General features: G+C 33.9%; 1 long non-coding RNA gene across 2 annotated transcripts in view; it reads left to right on the top strand.

Moving 5' to 3' along the window:
* The first annotated feature begins 1,523 nt into the window (after positions 1–1,523).
* Positions 1,524–21,110, top strand: part of LOC131381674 (uncharacterized) — a 54,840-nt gene continuing 35,253 nt past the window's right edge. For both annotated transcript variants that reach the window (XR_009210556.1, XR_009210557.1), the window contains exons 1-2: positions 1,524–1,751; positions 2,691–2,811. This is a non-coding gene — a long non-coding RNA (uncharacterized LOC131381674). The remainder of the gene's footprint in view (positions 1,752–2,690; positions 2,812–21,110) is intronic.

The raw sequence follows: 21,110 nt of genomic DNA, 5'->3' as shown, positions 1-21,110 counted from the left end.
AAAACAAACAGTTTCAGTATTTTATTATATGATAAACGTGGTAACAAATATGGGAAGCATGCCCAAATATGGACAGATGAGTAGTTCATTGTGACAGCTGTGGCTTGACAAAATCATTATCAGTCTTATACTAATATTATTTTTTCCCTGTGTCTCTCTTGCTATAACTAAATTTCATTAACGCTTTAGGAAATATGAGCCTTTCTCCATCTGGCACATGGCTTTTAAAACTCATTTGCTGTAATTTACAAAATCTACAAACAGCTGGCAAAAATATATTTTTATTAAGTTTTTAGCATATGATTTGAAAGATCTGTAACTTTGTCCACATTCCTAAAACCCAGAATATTTTCTTCATTTTCCAACTCTGGAATCTCCACAATTTCTTTCTAAATTGTAAGAAATTAGGTGGCTTGTTCTTTAATTATCAACTGGTACATTAAGTTCTCATATTTAAATTTTAAATATGGGTAATTCAACTGATCTTTATCCTTGAAAATATTAAAAGTATGAGAGGCTTCTTTTTTGTTCATTTGTTTGTTTTTACAATAAAAATTTTAAACTGTACCTCTCAATACATAACACTGAATGACTAATTACTGTGTTTCCAGCTTTAGACTTTCTTTTGATATATTATACACCATATGAATTTTTTCTATTGATAAAATCAGTTCATCTTTACAGTCCCTTATATCTTTATGATATGTGAGAAATCACAACCTTTAATATTAAACAGTAATATTAGTAATTTTTAATAATTAAGGTTTGTTCCTAGAAAGTACAAATAAAGGAATAATAAATATGTTGTATATAAATACAAACAATCACATAAGCATATGTGGTTTGTAAAAGTTAGAAAAATTTGCAATAGGATATTGTAAAGAAAAAAGCATACTTTTTTTCTCTTCACTCTTTTACATAGACATTCAAAAGAATACTTCTGATTCCAGATTCTCCAGTGGAAACCAAACTAGTGTTTTGTAATTTAACTCAATTCTGACATTGCCAACCTGGGGACAGCATCAGATCCCACAGACTGAAGGCTCAGTCCCACAAGATTGACCCAACTTCAGACACCAATCTTGAGAACTAGGTTATCACCTATACTTTTGACTGACCAGCTACAAATGGGAGGTTTCCAAGGCAGTCTCCCGCGTTTTGGTTAATTTGCTACAGCAGCTCATAGAGCTCAGAGAAACACTTTACTTACATCTGCCCATTTCTTATAAAAGGCATTACAAAGGCTATAGATCAATAGTCAGATGAAAGTGGCAAAGAACTTCCCTGCCTCTATAGGTGTGGCATTCTCCAGAGGCTCCTTGAACCCTGTCCTATTGGGTTCTTATGAAAGCTGCATTATGTAGGCATGAATGATTATATCGTGAGTTGCTGGTAATCAACTCAACCTTCAGCCTCTCCTCTCTCTCTGGAAGTCATGGGGTGGGGCTGAATATTCTAATCCTCTTATTGCATGGTTGGTTTCCTTGGCAACCAGCTCCTGTCTTGAGAGTCTCTGTGAGCCCACCAAGAGTTGCTTCATTAGAACAAAAGATGATACTATCATCCAAGAAATTGCCAAGGATTTAGGGGATCTTTGTCAGGAACTGAGGTCAAAGACCAAATATTGGAACAGAAGATTCTCTTAGTACCCCTATCTATAAAAGTTTCAGGAGCCATATGTCAAGAACTGAAGGAAAAAAAATAGATATTTCTTATTATATTACAACACTACAGATATTCAACAAGGGCAGGTAATAATAACTATAAAATATTTACGTCAATAAATTTGAGTTATGTTTGTTAAAGTAGGTGACTAGATGTCCAGAAAACAAAAAGCCTGCAGTTAGGAGTACGTGAACTCTTTATGAAAGTTCTTAAATTCATTAAAGAAGGAGCTAGATAGAATATTTAAGGGAACATGGGGGCCCAGAATCAGAGACAGTTTTGTCCTGGAGACATTATCACAAAAATTATGAACTTGACAAATTTTGGTTCTCCTTGAGACAGTATACACCAAGAGATGAGAATACAGTCCCAAACACCTTCCCCAGTTGATTTCAATAACCTTTTGATATAAATCTACTATCGGATTATTTAATCACCCTGGTATTAAGTTTAGTACCCAGTAGTTATTTTTTCTGCTATCAAACCCCGATGACATGAGTTTACCTACATAACAGACCTATACATGTAACCCTGAACCTAAAATAAAAGTTAAAAAAATTAAATATCTACAATCGCACAAAGCTATAATTTTTGTGAAAGTGAGAAGCAAGTCTAAAACCCTTCCAAATTCCTCATCACAAGAAGATTACAATAAAAGTTACTGATCTTAGAGCAGGAGGTCTAGTAAGGATTTCCTTGAGATTGTATAATCAAAAGATAATCTTAACATAGACTTGAAAGCCAAGATCACATAATATTTTAATCCAAAAGATGGTTTTCCTAAATGTCTAAGATAAGCAAATACATATAATTTCTGAAATCATTTACCCCAAATGATTTCATGAATAATTGTCATGGGAAAATGACATAGTCAAAAAAGAAAATCCAAACGGATGAACAGACTTCCTGTGATCATATAAAATAAGACTTATAACTGTAAAGATGTCAGTTATCTCTAAATTGGGATGTAGATTTAAAGCTATGTCAATCAAAATCCTAATTCCAAAAATTTACTTTGTTGACAGTCCTGAACAAAATTTTAAAAAATATATCTGAAAATACGAAGAACCAAGAATAGTGAAGACACCATTAGAGAAGAATAACAGAGCTAATGAACTTTTCTTAATCACGAGATTTGTCATCAAGGTACAGTAATTCAGACAGAATTATATTAATATCACTGCAGGCGTATGGAAACATAGCAACAACCCAGAAAAGAGAGATCAAAAATAGACTCATTTTATGGGCACTTGATATTTAATTGAGATTTTATCACAAATCAGTGAGCAAAGGATAGATTTTTAAAATAAATGATGCTGAATAATTGACTGGAATAATTTTCCAGTCAACTGGAAAAGCTGCATTATGGTAGATAAGGGCACAAATCTGGAGCTAGGTGCAAACATCCGAGTCTCAGATTTGTATTTACAGCCTTTTAATCTTGAGCAGTTAACATCAGTGTCCTTCATTTTCTCTGTCCAGAAAGTGAGCATACATCAGAGGTTTCTTTTAGGGATTAATTGAGTTAATATATTAAAATTTTGAGATGAATAGCTGACACCTAGTAAACATGATATGTATTAATATGTCATAATTACCTTCATTATCCCTAATTATATTCAACGTCATGATATTGGAAAAATAAATTTGTAATTTTATCTTATAACATACTGGAATTATTTTCAGGTACAATAAAGGCCTAAGGGCAAAAACAAAATATTAAAGATATTTAATTTCTATCTATGTATGAAAGATACAGGTGGTTTTGTTAAACATGGAAGTAGAGGCCATTTAAATTGTGTTGTCTGAGAGTTGATAAAACATTTGATATTTTCCAATCATCTTTTATGTTTATATCAATGTTGTCACATAACTGGCAGATAATTGTTTTAATGTAGATTTGTGTTTCAGTACGTTTCACAAATTCTTTAAAATCATCCCTCTCCTCATTTCAGCTTACCTAAGACCTAAGTAGTTCTCATCTTTTAAAAACCTAAGACCTAAGTAGTTCTCATCTTTTAAAAAGGTGGTAATGCCCTCTATTCAACATGAGAGCTTTCTGGCTCATCAAAATTCAGTTATCTGTTTTCTATATTCCAGGAATATTTACCACACTCATGTAGCACTCATTATTTCCTTCCTGTGGAACTTTTAAATTGTTCAATGGTTAAAAATTCTGAGTTTAGTGTGAGATGTATATATATAAGCTTGAGAAGTAATTCTAGCAGTTACTAGCTGAGGATCTAGGTGAAGAACAAGTTCTACACCTCAGGTTTTTTTTTTTCATTTGTAATACAGAATTAATAATCCCTGCTTTATGAGATTTAATTAGAATTAACTTTAAAAAATGTACCTATCAGAGTAGGTATATTTACTTACTCATTTCCAATTTTACTGTAAACATATCAGCAGAAAGCACTGTGCTATGTTGTTTATATCCACATGAGCACCATTTAAAATATCTTGTACAGAGACATATTTAATAAGAAATATTTAATAAGTTAATTATGGGAACTGGCTGCTAAAGTTAAATTTCAATCTCCCCATTTTGCTGTGCGTTGTCTTTTGAAAGCTCTAATTTCACCAAAGATAATTTCTTCTTCCCCTATTTTCTTGCATTTACTGCTAACACAAAGATGTCCAATTTCAGAGTTACTGAGTAAAGAAACATTTCCCTCCTTCTATTTTTTCCACATAATTATAAGACACAATTTTAAGGAGAAAGAATCCATGGAGTAATACAATTTTGCTTTTGTGTGTAAAAGGTATTACAGTTAATGGTCCTGGGTACTCTAGAGTGTTCTCATTAGCTGTGATTATGCTATTTCAATTACATCTCTTTCTCTTGTTACTATTATATTATTTGATTTTCTTAAACTCCTAATGTGCTTGAAAGAGTTTGGCCTTTCAAAAATTTTCAAAACAAGTTTTCAACTTATCACTGAGAGTCTTGACCGTATTTAATTATATAAAAGACACTGAAAACAATCAACAAACACCACTTTGTTACTGTAGACTGGTCTCTCGCTCTTTCTCTCACTCTTATTGTCTGGGTGTAGGGAAGTAATAATTTTATCTGTATTATGTTATAAACAGAGAAAGATAGAATCTTTCTTTGCCATTACTTGGAGTGCAATATATTCAGGTTGTCTGTGGAAGCTCTTGATTTTTCTGGTAATTTACATGACTGGCATTTTTGTATTTTTTTTTTTTCTGGAAACTTACCCAGTGTTTTTTAAGAGGCTAAAAGGTTTTGCTTTTAGTGAAGATTTATTTTCATGGAATCCATTTTGAATGTTAAGACAGAGCCAATTAATTCCACATAGACAGTGAACAGAAGAATTAGAAGAGATCTTGGTATCTATAGAAGTCTAAACTTCGTCACTGACAACTTGCTATCTGACCTCTGTTTCACTACATCTAAACTGGAAGTAGCTTATTTCTCAATAAGGCTCCTTCAACTTTGTCTATATCTAAATTCAGAAAATGTTCTCTTGTACAAAACCTGGAATTTTCTTCTTAATATTTCCACTCAAGCAAGTTTATCCTTAATTTAAGAGCCACTGAATATGAACCTATTACTTTTTTCTTTATTAGAAACAATTAAAGAATACAAATTCAGGTATGATGGTTTTCTCACAACAAAAATTTATTTGTACCTTCTAAATGTTTTGTACAAATTTTACCATTTGATTTTCATAAAAATTTATTAGGGTAGGTATTTTTACCCCAATTTTGCTTAGGAAAAAGAAATCAGGGCTTAATTTCTTATGTTAAAATTGAAATACCATTGCTTTCACATGGCTTCTTTCTCTAAGAAAAACAGTAATTTGTTTATAAACTGACAATTTCAACTCTTCCTTAGTACACTAATTTATATCCATTAGCCATACTCTATTTGTCTTTATTTTTTGTAAATGCATCTTTTAGAATCATTGCCAATAAATGTAAGGAAGGAAAGAAGGAAGGGAAAGGAAGAAAAGGGAAAGAAGGAAGGGAAAGGAAGAAAAGGGAAAGAAGGAAGGGAAAGGAAGAAAAGGGAAAGAAGGAAGGAAAAGGGAAAGAAGGAAGGGAAAGGAAGAAAAGGGAAAGAAGGAAGGAAGGAAAGAAGGAAGGAAGGAAGGAAAGAAGGAAGGAAGGAAGGAAGGAAGGAAGGAAGGAAGGAAGGAAGGAAGGAAGGAAGGAAGGAAGGAAAAGAAAGGAAAGGGAAGGAAGGAAGGAAAGAAGGAAGGGAGGGAGGGACGGAGGGAAGGAGGGAAGGGAAGGAAAAGAAAGAGAAAGGTTGTCAGATGTAACTTTCTCTAACACTTGTGTCCTAAACTGTGAATAATAGGTCTCCTTCATTACTCTCTGTAATTGTCTACATAGGTATAATTTTGAATCTCAAAAGTCTCCAATTTTGTAATAAAATATTGTTGATGCAACTATGGCTCCTGGGTTGTAAGAGCATTGCTATCTACAGTATACTTCTCAGAATGGCATGAGATAAGAAAATGCCTACATTCCTAAGATTGCCATCCATGAAACCAAGTATCAAATAGATAATGGAAAAGACATTTCTAATCTTTGCAAGTATTAAAAACTAACACGTAATGCTTTTAAAGTCACCTTTTTCTGTACGTTGAAATATAATTCTAATTCAATCTAATACCATTATATTAATACAATCTTTCCAATTCTATTTGATATTACATTCACATATTTGGGTCACATACATGCATTTTACTTGTACTCCTAGACATTTATTCTTTTTTTTTACTTCTTTTTTTATTATTATACTTTAAATTCTAGGGTACATCATTTATTCTTATATCTAAACACCTTTTACTCTAATCACTTTGGATAATTTATATACTTAGGTAACATAAATATTTATTGCCCAATAATGGCTAACAAATGTTAATTGGCACAAATCTTTGTACTTTTTTAACTCGTAATTCCCATTACAACCTTTTTTTAAAAAAAAAAAAAAATATATATATATATATATATATATATAATTTCTCCTCCTTTCAAAAAGTGACGCTGCAGCACAGACAGGGTAAGTAACATATCCAAATTTACAAAGTTTGTTAATGATAGTGCCTGCGGTGGAGTCTAGGCAATTTGGTTCTAGAGTTCATGCTGTTAATCACCATCTCTTAGAATGCATTATTTTAAGTATCCTTAGTCCTTACAAAGGCAGGCTATGTTAAGTTAGATTTCTTTTAGAGCTCACGTTACATGGCATAGTCTATTATAATAGTACTCAATTAGTGACCAGTTTTAACATTTCCAACCACAAAAGTGCACAAACACATACCCAGAATAATTCCTGGAAAATAATCTGAGGTCCGGCCGGGCGTGTGGCTCATGCCTGTAATCCCAGAACGTTGGGAGGCCCAGGTGGGCGGATCACCAGGTCAAGAGTTCGAGACCTGCCTGGCCAACATAGTGAAACCCTGTCTCTACTAAAAATACAAAAATTAGCTGGGTGTGGTGGCACGCACCTGCAGCCTCAGCTACTTGGGAGGCTGAGGCAGGAGAATCGCTTGAACCCAGGAGGTGGAGGTTGCAGTAAGCCAAGACTGCTCCATTGTACGCCAGCCTGGGTGACAGAGTGAGACTCTGTCTCAGAAAAAAAGAAAGAAAGAAAGAAAGAAAATAACTTGGGGTCTAATACACTCTCAGATGTCTTACCTTTTGACAGCACCCCTTGGTGAGGTGACAGCTTAGGAGCTAGTGCTAAGACAAACCTAAGTTTACATATATAGTTATAAATCACCTGTTTTCATGAATTTTTTATTCATCTTATAAGAATTCCTGAAAATGACATTGTAAAATTCATTTATTCAACAATTTGTTACCTGCTATTCTCAAGATATTCTGCCTTTCTTCTTAAAGTATGATCTGAACACCATCATTTAGCAACATTACCTGAAAACATCTAAGAAACACAGAATCTCAGACCTCATTTGAGATCTACCAAACCCAAATCCTTGTTTTTCAAAGATCCCGGGTGGTTTATACGCACATTAAAATTTAATACACAGTGCTTAAGAATATCCAATGGACTCTACCTTTTAGTAGCTTACATTCTGCTCTACTGCACTGTATGGTAGCCACCAGTCATGTGTGGCATTTACACTTAAATGTAACTTATTTTAAATGAAACAGCAAGAAAATTCATTTCTTCTGTAATACTAGCCATAGCTTAAGTGTTAAATAATTACTCCTGTAAGAGTGAATATCGTCTTGGATATCTGTGATATAAAATATTTCCATCATTGCTGAAAGTAATATTGAAAGTGCTGCTCTGCAGCAAAAATCAACAATTTTTATTTTTATTTTTTGTAAAGAGTCAAGAAATAAATATTTCAGGTTCTACAGCCTATATACAGTCTCGTTTCTCCTTCTCCTCCCCCTACTTCTTCTTTAACAACCCGTTTAAAAAATGGTAAGCAATACTTAGTGGGTAAAAAAAAATAATTCATTAATTACAAAAAATAAAAAACATGCCATGGAGTGAATTTGGTGTATAGGCTATAGTATGTAGATGCCCATTCTAGGTAACAATTTTGTAGATAAAACAGGTGATTAAATAATACTTACAAGAAGAGATGTGCAAAGTACTCTGCTGGGTGCAAAAGACCTAAAATAAAAACTAAAAACCTACAGAACTTCTAGATTTTCTTGTTATTGAAGGCATTCCTTAATTTTAATCTGATTTTTTTCTAAGAAAAGACAGAGGTGGTACAAAAAATATCTTGAGTTTCACCCAGTGCTAAATCAGCCTTGCCATCAAACATAGCTGCACCAAGGAGGAACGGAAGATTATCATTCTAAATTGACAACAATTTGACACCTTTAGCTGGAGACACAGAGTAGCCATTTCAAGACACAATAATGATGATAACAAATTAACTGAAATTGTCCCCTTTATTAGTGGCTCCTCTTTACAAAGACCTCAGAGCCCTGTAAAGTATTACAGAATTGTTTCTGTGAGAAGCTTGGGGTATTTCAGTTGCTCTTTTAACAAAAAATGCACCATTTACCACTTGCGTGCATGGAAATTGTGTTTCCTTCTGTAATCCTAATCCCAAAACCCACTCACAGTTAACTCTTTTTGAGATTACACTAAATTATAAAGTTCTCCAGGCAATGGGAAAAAATGTCTTAACTTGTGTTTTGCATAAATTTAAAAGTGATCCCATAATTTGGGACCTCAATTTGAGATCCCAATGCCACACGTGACTGGTGGCTACCATGCAGTGCAGTAGAGAAGAATGTAAGCTACTAAAAAGTAGAGTCCATATGATTTGGGACCTTAATCTGACCTCAAACTGTGTCAGGAAATTTGTTATAAATCCAGTGGAAGACACCTGGCTCTAATCAGAATTCCCCTCATCCAAAATTGAAGAGTCTGTTACTGAACTTAGCTGTTAGAACCCGGTCTAGTTTTCCCTTTAAATGAGTTTTCTTCTAAGAGGGGCCTCTGCTTCTCTGTAAAGAGGTTTCTATTGAGCCTATAGAGTTTATTTTCCAATGTTCCTAAATATGTCTGGACCCTAGCACTGATAACAGCCCAGATTCAGGTGCTATTCCTGCAACATATACAGTAAAGATGTAATAAAAATTATTTCTAAAACGTGTTCTGAATTATTAAAACTCAGAATTAAAGCAAAGTAACTTTTGTATGATATTTCTAACTGGTAAGTGAAATATATCATTTCATGATTAATAGAAAATGTATTCATGTTTACATGATAAAACCATAAAAACATTTCATTTTATCATTTTGTTGAGAATCTTTCACATAGTAAAAAATAAAACAAAAACAAAAACAGAAACACATTTTAATACTAAAAATGTATATTTCTGGCAGGGGGCAGTGACTCATGCCTGTAATCCCAAAACTTCGGAAGGCCGAGGCAGGTGGATGATTTGAGGTCAGGAGTTTGAGACCAGCCTGGCCAACATGGTGAAACCTCGTTTCTACTAAAAATACATAAATTTAGCCAGGTGTGGTGGCGAATGCCTGTGGTCCCAGCTACTTGTGAGGCTGAGTTGGGAGAATTGCTTGAACTGGGAAGACGAAGGGGCAATGAGGCGAGATCACGGTACTGCACTCCAGCCTGGGTGACAGAGTGAGACTCTGTTTCAAAAACAGTCAATAAATACAATAAAAATACAATTTTCCATTTTATTCGGGTTAAACATCTCAAACCGGTTTATGGTGCTTAACCTGTCCCTGTATCTAAAACTGGCCATTACTTCTCCTTGTAAATAGCCTTTTATTGTAAGTAGGAAAAAAACTCTTCTATCTCAAACTCATTAAATTATTTGTCTGATTATGTAAATTGTAAATGTTTTAATAATGGAGTTACATGAAATACATAATGCCACTGACAACTAATTACGTTGTAAATTGCATTATAGCATGTTTGCTATTTCAATTTTGCTCCTCAGCCAGGAGGTATAAAATTTGTAGCTAAGTATTCAGAGTATAATTACTTTAATAAATGTGCCATTCTTTGCATATATATTCAAGCTCCTATTCATTAAAAGAATTATAACTATGCTTCAACAAAAATAACTTGATTCTTCCCATATCTAAAGATAATTAAATTTTAAAACTATAACCTTCAAATAGAAAAGTGTTAACCTTGAAAGCATACTGATGATACTTACCAGACACATAGATGTAAGTGAACTAAACTCTATTTTCATATTGTGCAAGGTTTGTTCCAAAATATTTATTAATTGATCTCTTATTAAAAAAGCCAAACTGAAGTATATGGGAACTAATATAAATATATAAATATCTGTAACTCTAGATATAGAAATAGTAGCTTTTTAGGCAAAGGCTATCCAAAAGAATTAGATTATATATGAAGACAACTACAGATACAAACTACAAACCACTCAGGGCAGAGAAGGCAAAAAGACAAAAATATATTTTACACATTCATTGCTTGGTTGTTAAGACACTATGCCTTGGCAATACAGTAGATCCGTTCCCCATAAGATCACCTCATCAATTCACACTACACAAAAAAGTTAGAAGAAAAAGTTCAAAGTTGATGACTCAAATAAAAACCCAGACTCTAGACAGACAAGATATTTCGTACAACACATCATTTGAATATTATATATTCATATCTCTATTTGAATATGTCCTATCATCTGCAGGTTACATAAGGAGTACAAGTCTAGGACACAAATTCTAATGCTTTGCTGAAAAAAATCTTATGCTCTCCAAGTGGCCAAGTAATCAATCTAAACTTCAGTGTACACCTGTGGAAAAAAAAAATGAGTTTACACTATTGGCTCAGGCTTTTACCCTAAGCAACTCTTGGATTCATGTACTTCGTTTCCTCCAGATTTTGCTCAGTGCACTTTCCCTCTGCTAATTTTGATATGTATAATTTTGCTATGATAAACCATAACTTTGAGGGTAACAACTTTTGGGTGCTGTGAGTCCTTCTATTCTGCTGGTCAGATTGGCCCTTGGCTGATGTCTAGAAACTTGGTGGATAAATGATTCCTCATCAGCCTTGACATCCAAACCAAATTTTGGGTGCTGATCTATCCTACTCCGCAGGTTGACCACAAGATAGAGGGTGCGTACAGCAACAGCTTCTGTGCAAACCTTGGATACTGATTCTCTAATGATATTTCCTTAGAGACAACACTTAAAGCATTTTGTCACCCTGTCTGCTGGAAAAATTAAGTGGGTCCTATGCTGCTCCACTGGGAAAGAATATGAACCTGATTTCCTCCAGATTTTGCCCTATGCACTTTCCCTTTGCTGATTTTGATTTGTATAATTTTGCTATGATAAACCATAACCTTGAATATAACAACTTTTGAGTGCTGTGAGTCCTTCTAATGAATTACTGAACCTCAGTGATATTCGGGACCATCACATAACATGTTAATAGTTTCGCAGAGGACTAAATTAGACTCAGAAGTATGCATACCTCTCCTCTTGATGCCATGTCTATCTCCTATTAGTACTTACCAAGAGCCCAGTTGTGCAACTGATTGATCATGTTGCCATGCCTTCTACATCAGTAGAGATTTTCACAATCAAAAACAAAAAGTAGTTTTTCTATAATGTTTTCCAACTTTATACCCTGTTAAATTATGACCCTAAATTATAATTGTGAGAAATAACAACCTGCATTTGGCATATCATTATAAATAAATGGCATCACATTTATTTTCTAATGAAAGTAAACATTACAGAAAAAGTAGAAAAAGATTTAGAGACATACTATTTTATTCTTCTGAAAACAAATATTGAAATAAAAGTTTGTACATTTGCACATTTAGGAAGCCCTTGGAATATATAAAATTACTGCATTTATTTACATAATTATAAATATTATTTAGAAATTGAATTCATTTTAAAACTGATTCTGACAAAACGATGGTCTCCTATTTTTTTTAATTTGAATCCTTGCTGTCATTATGAAAACAATTTATGTTTATGGTTACCATGTAAAATGTAGAAAAATAAACCTGTAATAACAAAATGATAAGCATTTTTGTCTTCCCATTATCCAGGGATAGCTTTGTTATGACTTTAGCGTGTGCCCTTTGCCTATGTATGCCTCACTCTATTTTTTTCTTTCTCTGCATGTATAGTCGAACTAATTAAAATTTTAAAGCACTATTCACTTAAAAAGTATGTTACAAATATTTTATGTTTTTGTTTCTAAAAATGATTTTTATGATCCAACATCATAACTTTACTATTAGCATTTCTTATTAGTGTAGAGGAAACATGAACAGGTTTTCAAAAGATGGGGAATAGCAGGAACAACTTTATACCAATTAATTTGACAATTTTGGGGAAAGTGGTAATTTTTGAGAAACACAATGTACCAAAACAAATAAAGGAAGCAATAGGTATTCTGAAAGTCTGATATCTATTACAAAATTAAAATCTATTATTTAAAAAACTATAAAAATAAACCCATATGCTTAGACCCATATAGATTCGTCATATTCTTCCAAATACTTAAGAAGTTCATATCAAATTTATACATAACCATCCAGATAATGAAAAATGAAGGAAGAAATAACAATTATTTTTATGAGGCCACAGTAGCAATGATACCAACACAAGGTAAATTTATTGCATGAAGAGAAAAATGTAGAAACATCACATCCTGAACATAGATTTAATAATCATTGATGAAATATCAGCAAAAGAAATTAGGCAATAAGGAAAGGGATGAATTCATCGACCAAAGCAGGTTAATTCATAGATGCAATAGTAAGTTAGCATCTGCAAACATTCAATATAATTAATAATGTTAACAAAAATCGAAGGTCATATCATTTCAATAAAGAAATCTCTCTTAATAAATAATAATAAATGTACTCATAATATTCACTTTTAGTAAAGTAGAAATAGAGAATGACATTTTTGTTAAAATAAAGAGTAATACTGGCCAAGTGTCCTGGCTCAAGCCTGTAACCCCAGCACTTTGGGAGACTGAGGCAGGTAGATCGGTTGAATCCAGGAGTTCGAGCCCAACCTGAACAACATAGTGAGACCCACTCTCTACAAAAATTACAAGAATTATCCAGGTGTAGTGGTGTGCACCTGTAATCCCAGTTACGCAAGTTGCTTAGCTAGGAGGATTGCTGGACTCCAGGACGTTGAGGCTGCAGTGAGCCGTGATTGTGCTACCGCACTCCAGCCAGATCAACAGAGTTAGACCCTGTCTCAAAAAAAAAAAAAAAAGAAAGAAAGAAAAAGAAAAAGAAAAAAGAGTAATACCTCAGTGGAGTGACATCACCAAAATGGCAGAATGCAAGTAATCTGGCTTCACTCCCCGACAGAAAACCAAAACCAAATATCCAGCACCAGGATCATCACCAGCAGTATCACATGTACTTCAAAAATATGTACAACTATTATGTATTGATAAAAAATAAAACCAATAAAAACGTAATAGTTCAGAAAACTACAACAAAGTACAAAGATAACAAATAATAGTGAAGTATGAAAAAGTTAACTCTGAGTTCTGCATGAGACAAGGATTCCTGATATCGTGTATACTACAAATCATTCTACAGAACTGGGGCACAGCCAGACAAGAAGGCCAAACATTTCCACTAACACCAGTACAATACAGTGCAATACAACACAATACAAGACAAATAAAGGCAATACAATGCAATACCATAAGAAAATTTTTAAAATAAAAGATATATTATTTGGAAAAAAAAAAAAGAGATGATTGCACTTAATGTAACCAGCTCAAGTCCAGCTGTTTGGTGCTCAGAGTCAAAACATGAGAAGCTAGGTGTGGTAAAGGAAAGCAGCTTTTATCAACCAAATGCTAGCAGATGGGAGAATGGCTGGCCTCAAGCCTCAAAGGAACTATCTCAGCCTTCTGGGCTGAGTGAAGGGGTTTAGGAAGTACAATTTGGTGTGGGGAATGTACAGGGGTGGGGCAAGAGGGTGCAGCTCTGCGTGTCTTGTTCTGAAGGTTATCTTGCATAATTACCTGTCTGGAGGTTGGGTTTGTGTCATGCTGACTTTGGCCCAGTAGTGGTAGACTAAGCAGGGGGATTTGGTTTCTGTTCATATTTTTTTTGCCCATTTTTTTGATGGAGTTATTTGGTGTGTGTTTTTTTTTTTTTTTTTTTGCTTGTTGATTTGTTTAAGTTCCCAATAGATTCAGGTTATTAGGACTTTGTTGGATGTATTGTTTATGAATATCTTCTACCATTATGTAGGCTGTATGTTTGCTCTGTTGATAGTTTATTTTGCTATGCAGAATCTCTTTAATTAACTAATTTAGTTAGCAATTAGTTTAATTAGGTCCCACTTGTCTACTTTTGTTTTTGTTACTTTTGTTTTTGTTACAATAGCTTTTGCAGACTTACTCCAAATTCATTGCAAGGCTGATATCAAGAAGAGTATTTTCAAAGTTGCTGCCTAAAATTTTTATGGTTTGAGGTTTTTCATTTAAATCTTTGTTACATTTTGAGTTAATTTTCTGTATATAGTGAAAGGTAGGGATCCAACTTCAGTCTTTGACATATGGCTAAACAGTTATCCAAGCACCATTCATTGAATAAAGAATCCTTTCTGCATTGCATGTTTTTGTCTGCCTTGTACAAGATCAAATAGTTGTAGGTATGTAACTTTAAGTTTTCTATTCTGTTTTGTTGATATATGTGTCTGTTTTTGTACCAGTACCATGCTGTTTTGGTTACTGTAGCTTTATAATATAGTTTAAAATTGCCGCTAGAATTTCTAAGCAAGCATGTAATTAGATAAGAGAGTGCTGTGCACAGAAAGTGCTGGTGGGAAAGGGAGATAAACAAAAAGTTTTGGGCCAGGCACGGTGGCTCATGCCTGTAATCCCAGCACTTTGGGAGGCTGAGGCAGGCAGGTCATCTGAGGTCAGGGGTTCAAGATCAGCCTGGACAACATAGTGCAACCACATCTACACTAAAAATACAAAAAATTAGCAGGACGTGGTGGTGCGAGCCTGTAATCCAAGCTCCTCAGGAGGCTAAAGCAGGAGAACTGTCTGAGCTCAGGAGGTGGAGGTTGCAGTGAGCTGAGATCATGCCATTGCACTACAGCCTGGGCAACACAGCGAGACTCCGTCTGAAAAAAAGAAAAAAAAAAGTTTTGAAAGTACAAGGCTATATTCTGATATTCGGATGGAAAGAAAAATTCAAAATTAATTTCAAGGCTGAGATATCAGTTACATTACTTTCAAATGTCACTATATAAGCACCAGAATGGCTAATATATGAAAAATACACAAAACAAAATGTTTAGGAGGTCTAAAACCGCTTACAATATCGGAATTACTGTTGGTAATGAAATTTGATGGAATACCTTTGAAAAAATAACCATATGAATATTCCATAACTCAGCAATTTTATTTCCAGGTAAATAGCTAACAGAAATGAGTTTACACTTTTACAAGAAGAAATGTACACTATACATTAAAATCAGAAGCTGTATATCAGCTAAATGCTCATCAACTTCAGAATAGCATTTTGTTATGTAATAGAATATTATTTAGTAATTAGAATAAATACATAGAATGATATGGAATAGTCTTATGAGGATAATATTTATGAAAGACCCAGACCCAAGCATATGTCCTATATGAATGTATATCAAGACAGAAAAAGCTCATCTTTGGTTTTGAAAATCAAGATAGGGCTTACATTTTTGTAGGTAGAGTTAGTGACAGGAAAGAGGCAAAAAGAGTGCTGATAATTTTCTGATTTTTGAGTGATTAAGTTTTAAATAGTTGCTTCTCAGTTTACATTTTTAATAAAATTATCAGTACAGTATTATCTAAAAATTGTATATAAATTTTGATGCATATTAAAAACATTTTATGGTCTATATAAATTTTGTTATAACTTTCATTTTAGGTTCAAAGTTACATGTGCAGCTTTGTTATATAGGTAAACTGTGTGTCACTGGGGTTTGGTGTACAGATTATTTTGTCACCCAGGTAATAAGCGTAATGCCTAATAGGTATTTTTTTCTGATCCTGTTCCTCCTCCTACCTCCACCCAAAAGTGCGCCCCAGTGTCAGTTGTTTCCCTCTTTGTGTCCATGTGTTCATGTTGTTTAGCTACCACTTATAAGTGAGAACAGGCAGGATTTGTTTCTCTGTGCCTCTGTTAGTTTGCTAAGAATAAGAGACTCCAGCTCCATTCATGTTGCTGCAAAGGACATGATCTCATTCTTCTTTATGGCTGTGTATGATTCTATGATGTATGTGTACCACATTTTCTTTATCTAGTCTACCATTGATGGGCATCAAGGCTGATTCCATGTCACTGCTATTGTCAAGAGTGCTGCAGTGAACATGCACGTGCATGTGTCTTTATAGTAGGGCAATTTATATTCTTTTGAGTGTATAACCAGTAATGGGATTGTTGGCTCAAATGGTAATTCTGTTTCAAGTTCTTTGAGGAATTGCCACACTGCTTTCCACAATGGCTGAACTAATTTACAGTTCCACCAGGAGTGTACAATTGTTCCCTTTTCTCTGCAACCTTGCTAGTTTTTGTTAATTTTTGACTTTTTAATCATAGCCATTCTGACTAGTGTGAGGCAGTATCTCATTATGGCTTTGACTTCCATTTCTCTAAAGATTAGTGATGTTGAACATTTTTTTCCTATGCTTCCTTGGCCTATATAGCTCTTAATTTGATAAGACAGATTTCATCAGTTAAGTACCGTATTTTGAAATGTCCCTTTGTTATGCCAGAAATTTTTACTCCCAGGTTACTGTTCTATGGTAAGACTTCAAATATGTGAGAGATATATGAGAGGACAGTTGTGAAAGCGTAGGCAAGAAAGGATTGGCAGATGAATTCCTGAAAAAATAAGTTTTAAAGAAGCATGTAAACAGAGGATGAGATTCTGAAATTTCATTATCTTTAAACATTTATAGTCTCATGAATTTTGGAAAGTTTCATGCTTCCTGACATAATTATACTACACTGCCCTTCAGCTTCATCACTGTATGTATATTCGACTATAAGAACATTTTATAGTAGGCACCGATGTAAAGAAGTGTTCCATGAAAGAGGCTCACTCAAAGCGATAAGGGCTGAGGGGTGAGTAAGAAAGGATAATCCATGTGAATTTCGTAGAGAAATGGAGGTTCGCGTGTGATCGAAGTGACTTCTCTGGGACCACCTATATGCTATTTAACCATTCTGCCATAATAAATCAAGAGAAAAATGAGATGGAGAGAGAAACACATAATTAGCCAATTATCTAGAAAATAGATTAAATAGCTGCTCATGGGTTTTATTTGAAAGAAAGTTATAATTTCATTTGACTACATAAGGGCATTTTATACAAAGGTGGAAGAAAATAATTACAAAGGCAAACACACTTATTTTAAAATTGCATCTATCACAAATTATTTGCATTTTTAATGCAGGGATAATTTTTAAATTTCAGATAATTATTTTAATTATTGTTTTTATAATGCATTTTAAAATATTATGGATATTGAGAGAGCAGTCATGAACTATAATACATACCAAAGTATTTGCTATACTATACATGGTTCTACAAAAGCAAATCTATTAACTTTTGATTTTATTCATATAAAGTGACATATTGTTAAGATTCCTTAGAAATAGGCTGGTTATTGTGGCTCATACCTGTAATCCCAGCAGTTTGGGAAGCTGAGGCAAGTAGATAACCTGAGGTCAGAAGTTCCAGACCAGCCTGACCAACATGGAGAAACCCCATCTCCACTAATAATACAAAAATTAGCCAGACATGGTGGTGCATGCCTGTAATCCCAGCTACTTGGGAGGCTGAGGCACGAGAAGTGCCTGAACACAGGAGGTGGAGATTGCGATGAGCTGAGATCATGCCATTGCACTCAAGCCTGGGCAACAAGAACAAAACTCCATCTCAAAAAAACAAACAAACAAACAAAACCATATTTTTCTTCAAGGATAAGAAAATACTTTATTTGCCATGGTGATTCATTTTTTCCCATGTTTCTATTGAAGTAGACAGTTTTGTCTCTTTGAATAACATTTTAATTGAAAACCATGAACCTGAAAGTTCAACTCTATTTACTCACACCAGGAAAGCTTGGCTGCTTTTTTTTTTTTACATCATTGTTATCTCATAACATCACTTTGATGATTTTGAATATATTGTAGATGTTTAATGCTTATTAATATATTGTTATGGATTGAATGTTGTTGTCCATTCAACATTTATATAATGAAATCCAAACCTCCAATGTAATGGAAATGGGGACTTTGGGAGTTATTTAGGTCATTAGGGTGGAACCCTCATGAAAGGAGTTAGCGCCCTTATAAGAAGATACATAAATGAGTTTGTTTTCTCCCTCTCTCTGTCCACCATATAAGTATATAGGAAAAAAAAAAAAAAAACCATTACAAACGAGGAGTGCCCTCATCAGATATTGGATATGGTGGCACCTTGATCTTGGACTTAACCTCCAGTTATGAGAAATAAATGTTTATTGTTTAAGCCACCCCTTCTATTGTATTTTACTATAGCAGCCTGGACTGACTGAGGCATCTATTTTGTCTTCAACTATAAATTTAACATACACAAGGATTTAAGTAGCACTGAAAACAGTAATGCAAGTCCTTTAGTGCAGTATTTCACAGCGCGGAGGCTGTGTTATAAAGGTTGCTAAAAATTTATCAACCTTACAGCTCCAGATTTAAATTACTAAGATTCCCAGCACAGAAAGGGTATGGACAGATGCTTTTTACTCACATTGGTTCTGTTGCTTTTTGGTGTCTTTCCTCTCTGGTCTCAAAATAGTTTTGTCTCCTTCCTGGTAAACTAATATTACTTAGAGAAACTACGACTTTTGCCTTGCCTAAACATTGGTGTTGCTATGATATGCATTCCCTATAAGCTGACAGAAATAAAACTTAAAAGAAAGGAAAGAATGCAGACGTTTACCCTTAGCCTTGGATATCAACTTACAGAGACAAAAATCATATTTCACTACAAAGAACAGAAAATAAACTGAAGTCTATTATTTAAGTGTCAGTAGTTTTCCCTGATAAATAAAAATTTGTCTTCTATCCAGATAGTCAAATTTACTTCATTTGAAAGTCTCACTCTCCTGCAGAACTCTTCCTGTTTGTTTTCTTTTCCTTTTCCTTTTCCTTTTTTTTTGAGACGGAGTCTGTCGCCCAGGCTGGAGTGCAGTGGTGCCGTCTGGGCTCACTGCAAGCTCCGCCTCCCGGGTTCATGCCATTCTCCTGCCTCAGCCTCCCGAGTAGCTGGGACTACAAGCGCCCGCCACCATGCCCGGCTAAATTTTTTGTGTATTTTTAGTAAAGACGGGGTTTCACTGTGGTCTCGATCTCCTGACCTCGTGATCCGCCCGCCTCGGCCTCCCAAAGTGCTGGGATTACAGGCGTGAGCCACCGTGCCAGGCCTCCTTTCTTTTCTTTTTGTAAATATGAGAAAAGAGTTATGATTAAAGTTTTCCAGTGATTTACTAAACCATCTACTCCACTTGTGGAAATTCTTCTTCCTTTACTAATGTTATTATTTGCTAAGCAGCAGATGTCAGATGTTATAGCTGAATCTGCTTCGCTGCCCAAATCAACCCTTTAAAAATTAACTTTATATTGAGCGTAAACCGACAAAATTGGCTTAAGTGAAGCTTTGCTAAATGTCTAAAATTGGCTTGTAAAATAATTGACCACTGTAGCTGCAAGTTCAAAAGCAGGTTAGTATGCATTTGGCATCTTTCCATACCAATTATTACAGACTTAAAAGTTTATCTTCCATAGGACCATTCCCGTTCTTCTGCCCCTGTCACTTTTCGACTTATTTCTAGCCATCACTATCCTTTTTCTTGATAATATAAATGATGGGTTAATTTAAAGATCTATTGCCAAAGAAAACTACCTAAAAATGAATATCTAAATGTGGGAATTAAAATGATAGTGAAAAGCAATCAGTGGTTAAAGCTGTGGCCATTCACAAAGTTCGTATGCACTTACTTTCTAATTATTTTTTCTTGTTTTTCTTTTTTTTACAAAATTTTTTTTACATGCTTGGAGGCAAATTGTAGTTTTGTTGCATAGATATATTGCATAGCCAGCAACGGAAGTTATTTTTTAAAATACTACCAACCATATTTCTGTAAGTATATAATATATGGAATGGAACAGCCATAATTATCAATTGAGATCAAGTATGCATTACTTTTTATTTATATAAAGATAGAATTGTTAGGTTTTGATATTTTAATATCTAATTTTACATATACAGTATCATCATTAGTTTACATAAGTACATCCTTTATTATAAACAGAAATATGTTTATTATATTTATTACAAGGATTAACATGACCTGCCAGTTTCTTCTGTTGTAAATGGACTGTAGAGAAAAAGTACCCAAAATTTGAAAATAAGCAAAATAAAATATGTACAGTATAATTTCAATGCCATATGAGCTATTGTTTAACAAGCCCACATTACAATTATTTAATTATCTCAGGGAATGTGTCTGTGTTACCATTATTTCATTTGAGCCCATACTATGTGATGTACATGTTAGTATGAAGATTTCTGTCCCACAGAGAAGAAAATAATGGGGATCAAAATTTTATTGCCCCATAAGACATTTACTTGTTTTGTAGTTAACTTGGACACATTATTTTAAAATCCTTTAATATTTTTGTCAAAATGACTTTCAAGGCCCAGTTTTTCTAAATGCTCTTTAAGTTAGTTTTATCTTTTTACTGTTTTCCTCATTAGTGAATTAATACATTTTTGACATATTTTCATGTCATATTTGTATGAATCATGCTGTTAACTTTTTAAAAATTATGTTTTGACAGTATAAAATGTAGTCCAGTTCCCCAGATATTTTCTATGTTTTATTACTGAGTTAAATTTTATATATTCAGTGGCC

This window comes from Hylobates moloch, unplaced genomic scaffold (genome assembly GCF_009828535.3).
Source record: "Hylobates moloch isolate HMO894 unplaced genomic scaffold, HMol_V3 SCAFFOLD_17, whole genome shotgun sequence".
In the NCBI taxonomy this organism is placed as follows: domain Eukaryota; kingdom Metazoa; phylum Chordata; class Mammalia; order Primates; family Hylobatidae; genus Hylobates; species Hylobates moloch.
Note: the sequence above shows the minus strand (reverse complement) of the source record. Positions and strands in the feature narration are given on the sequence as shown.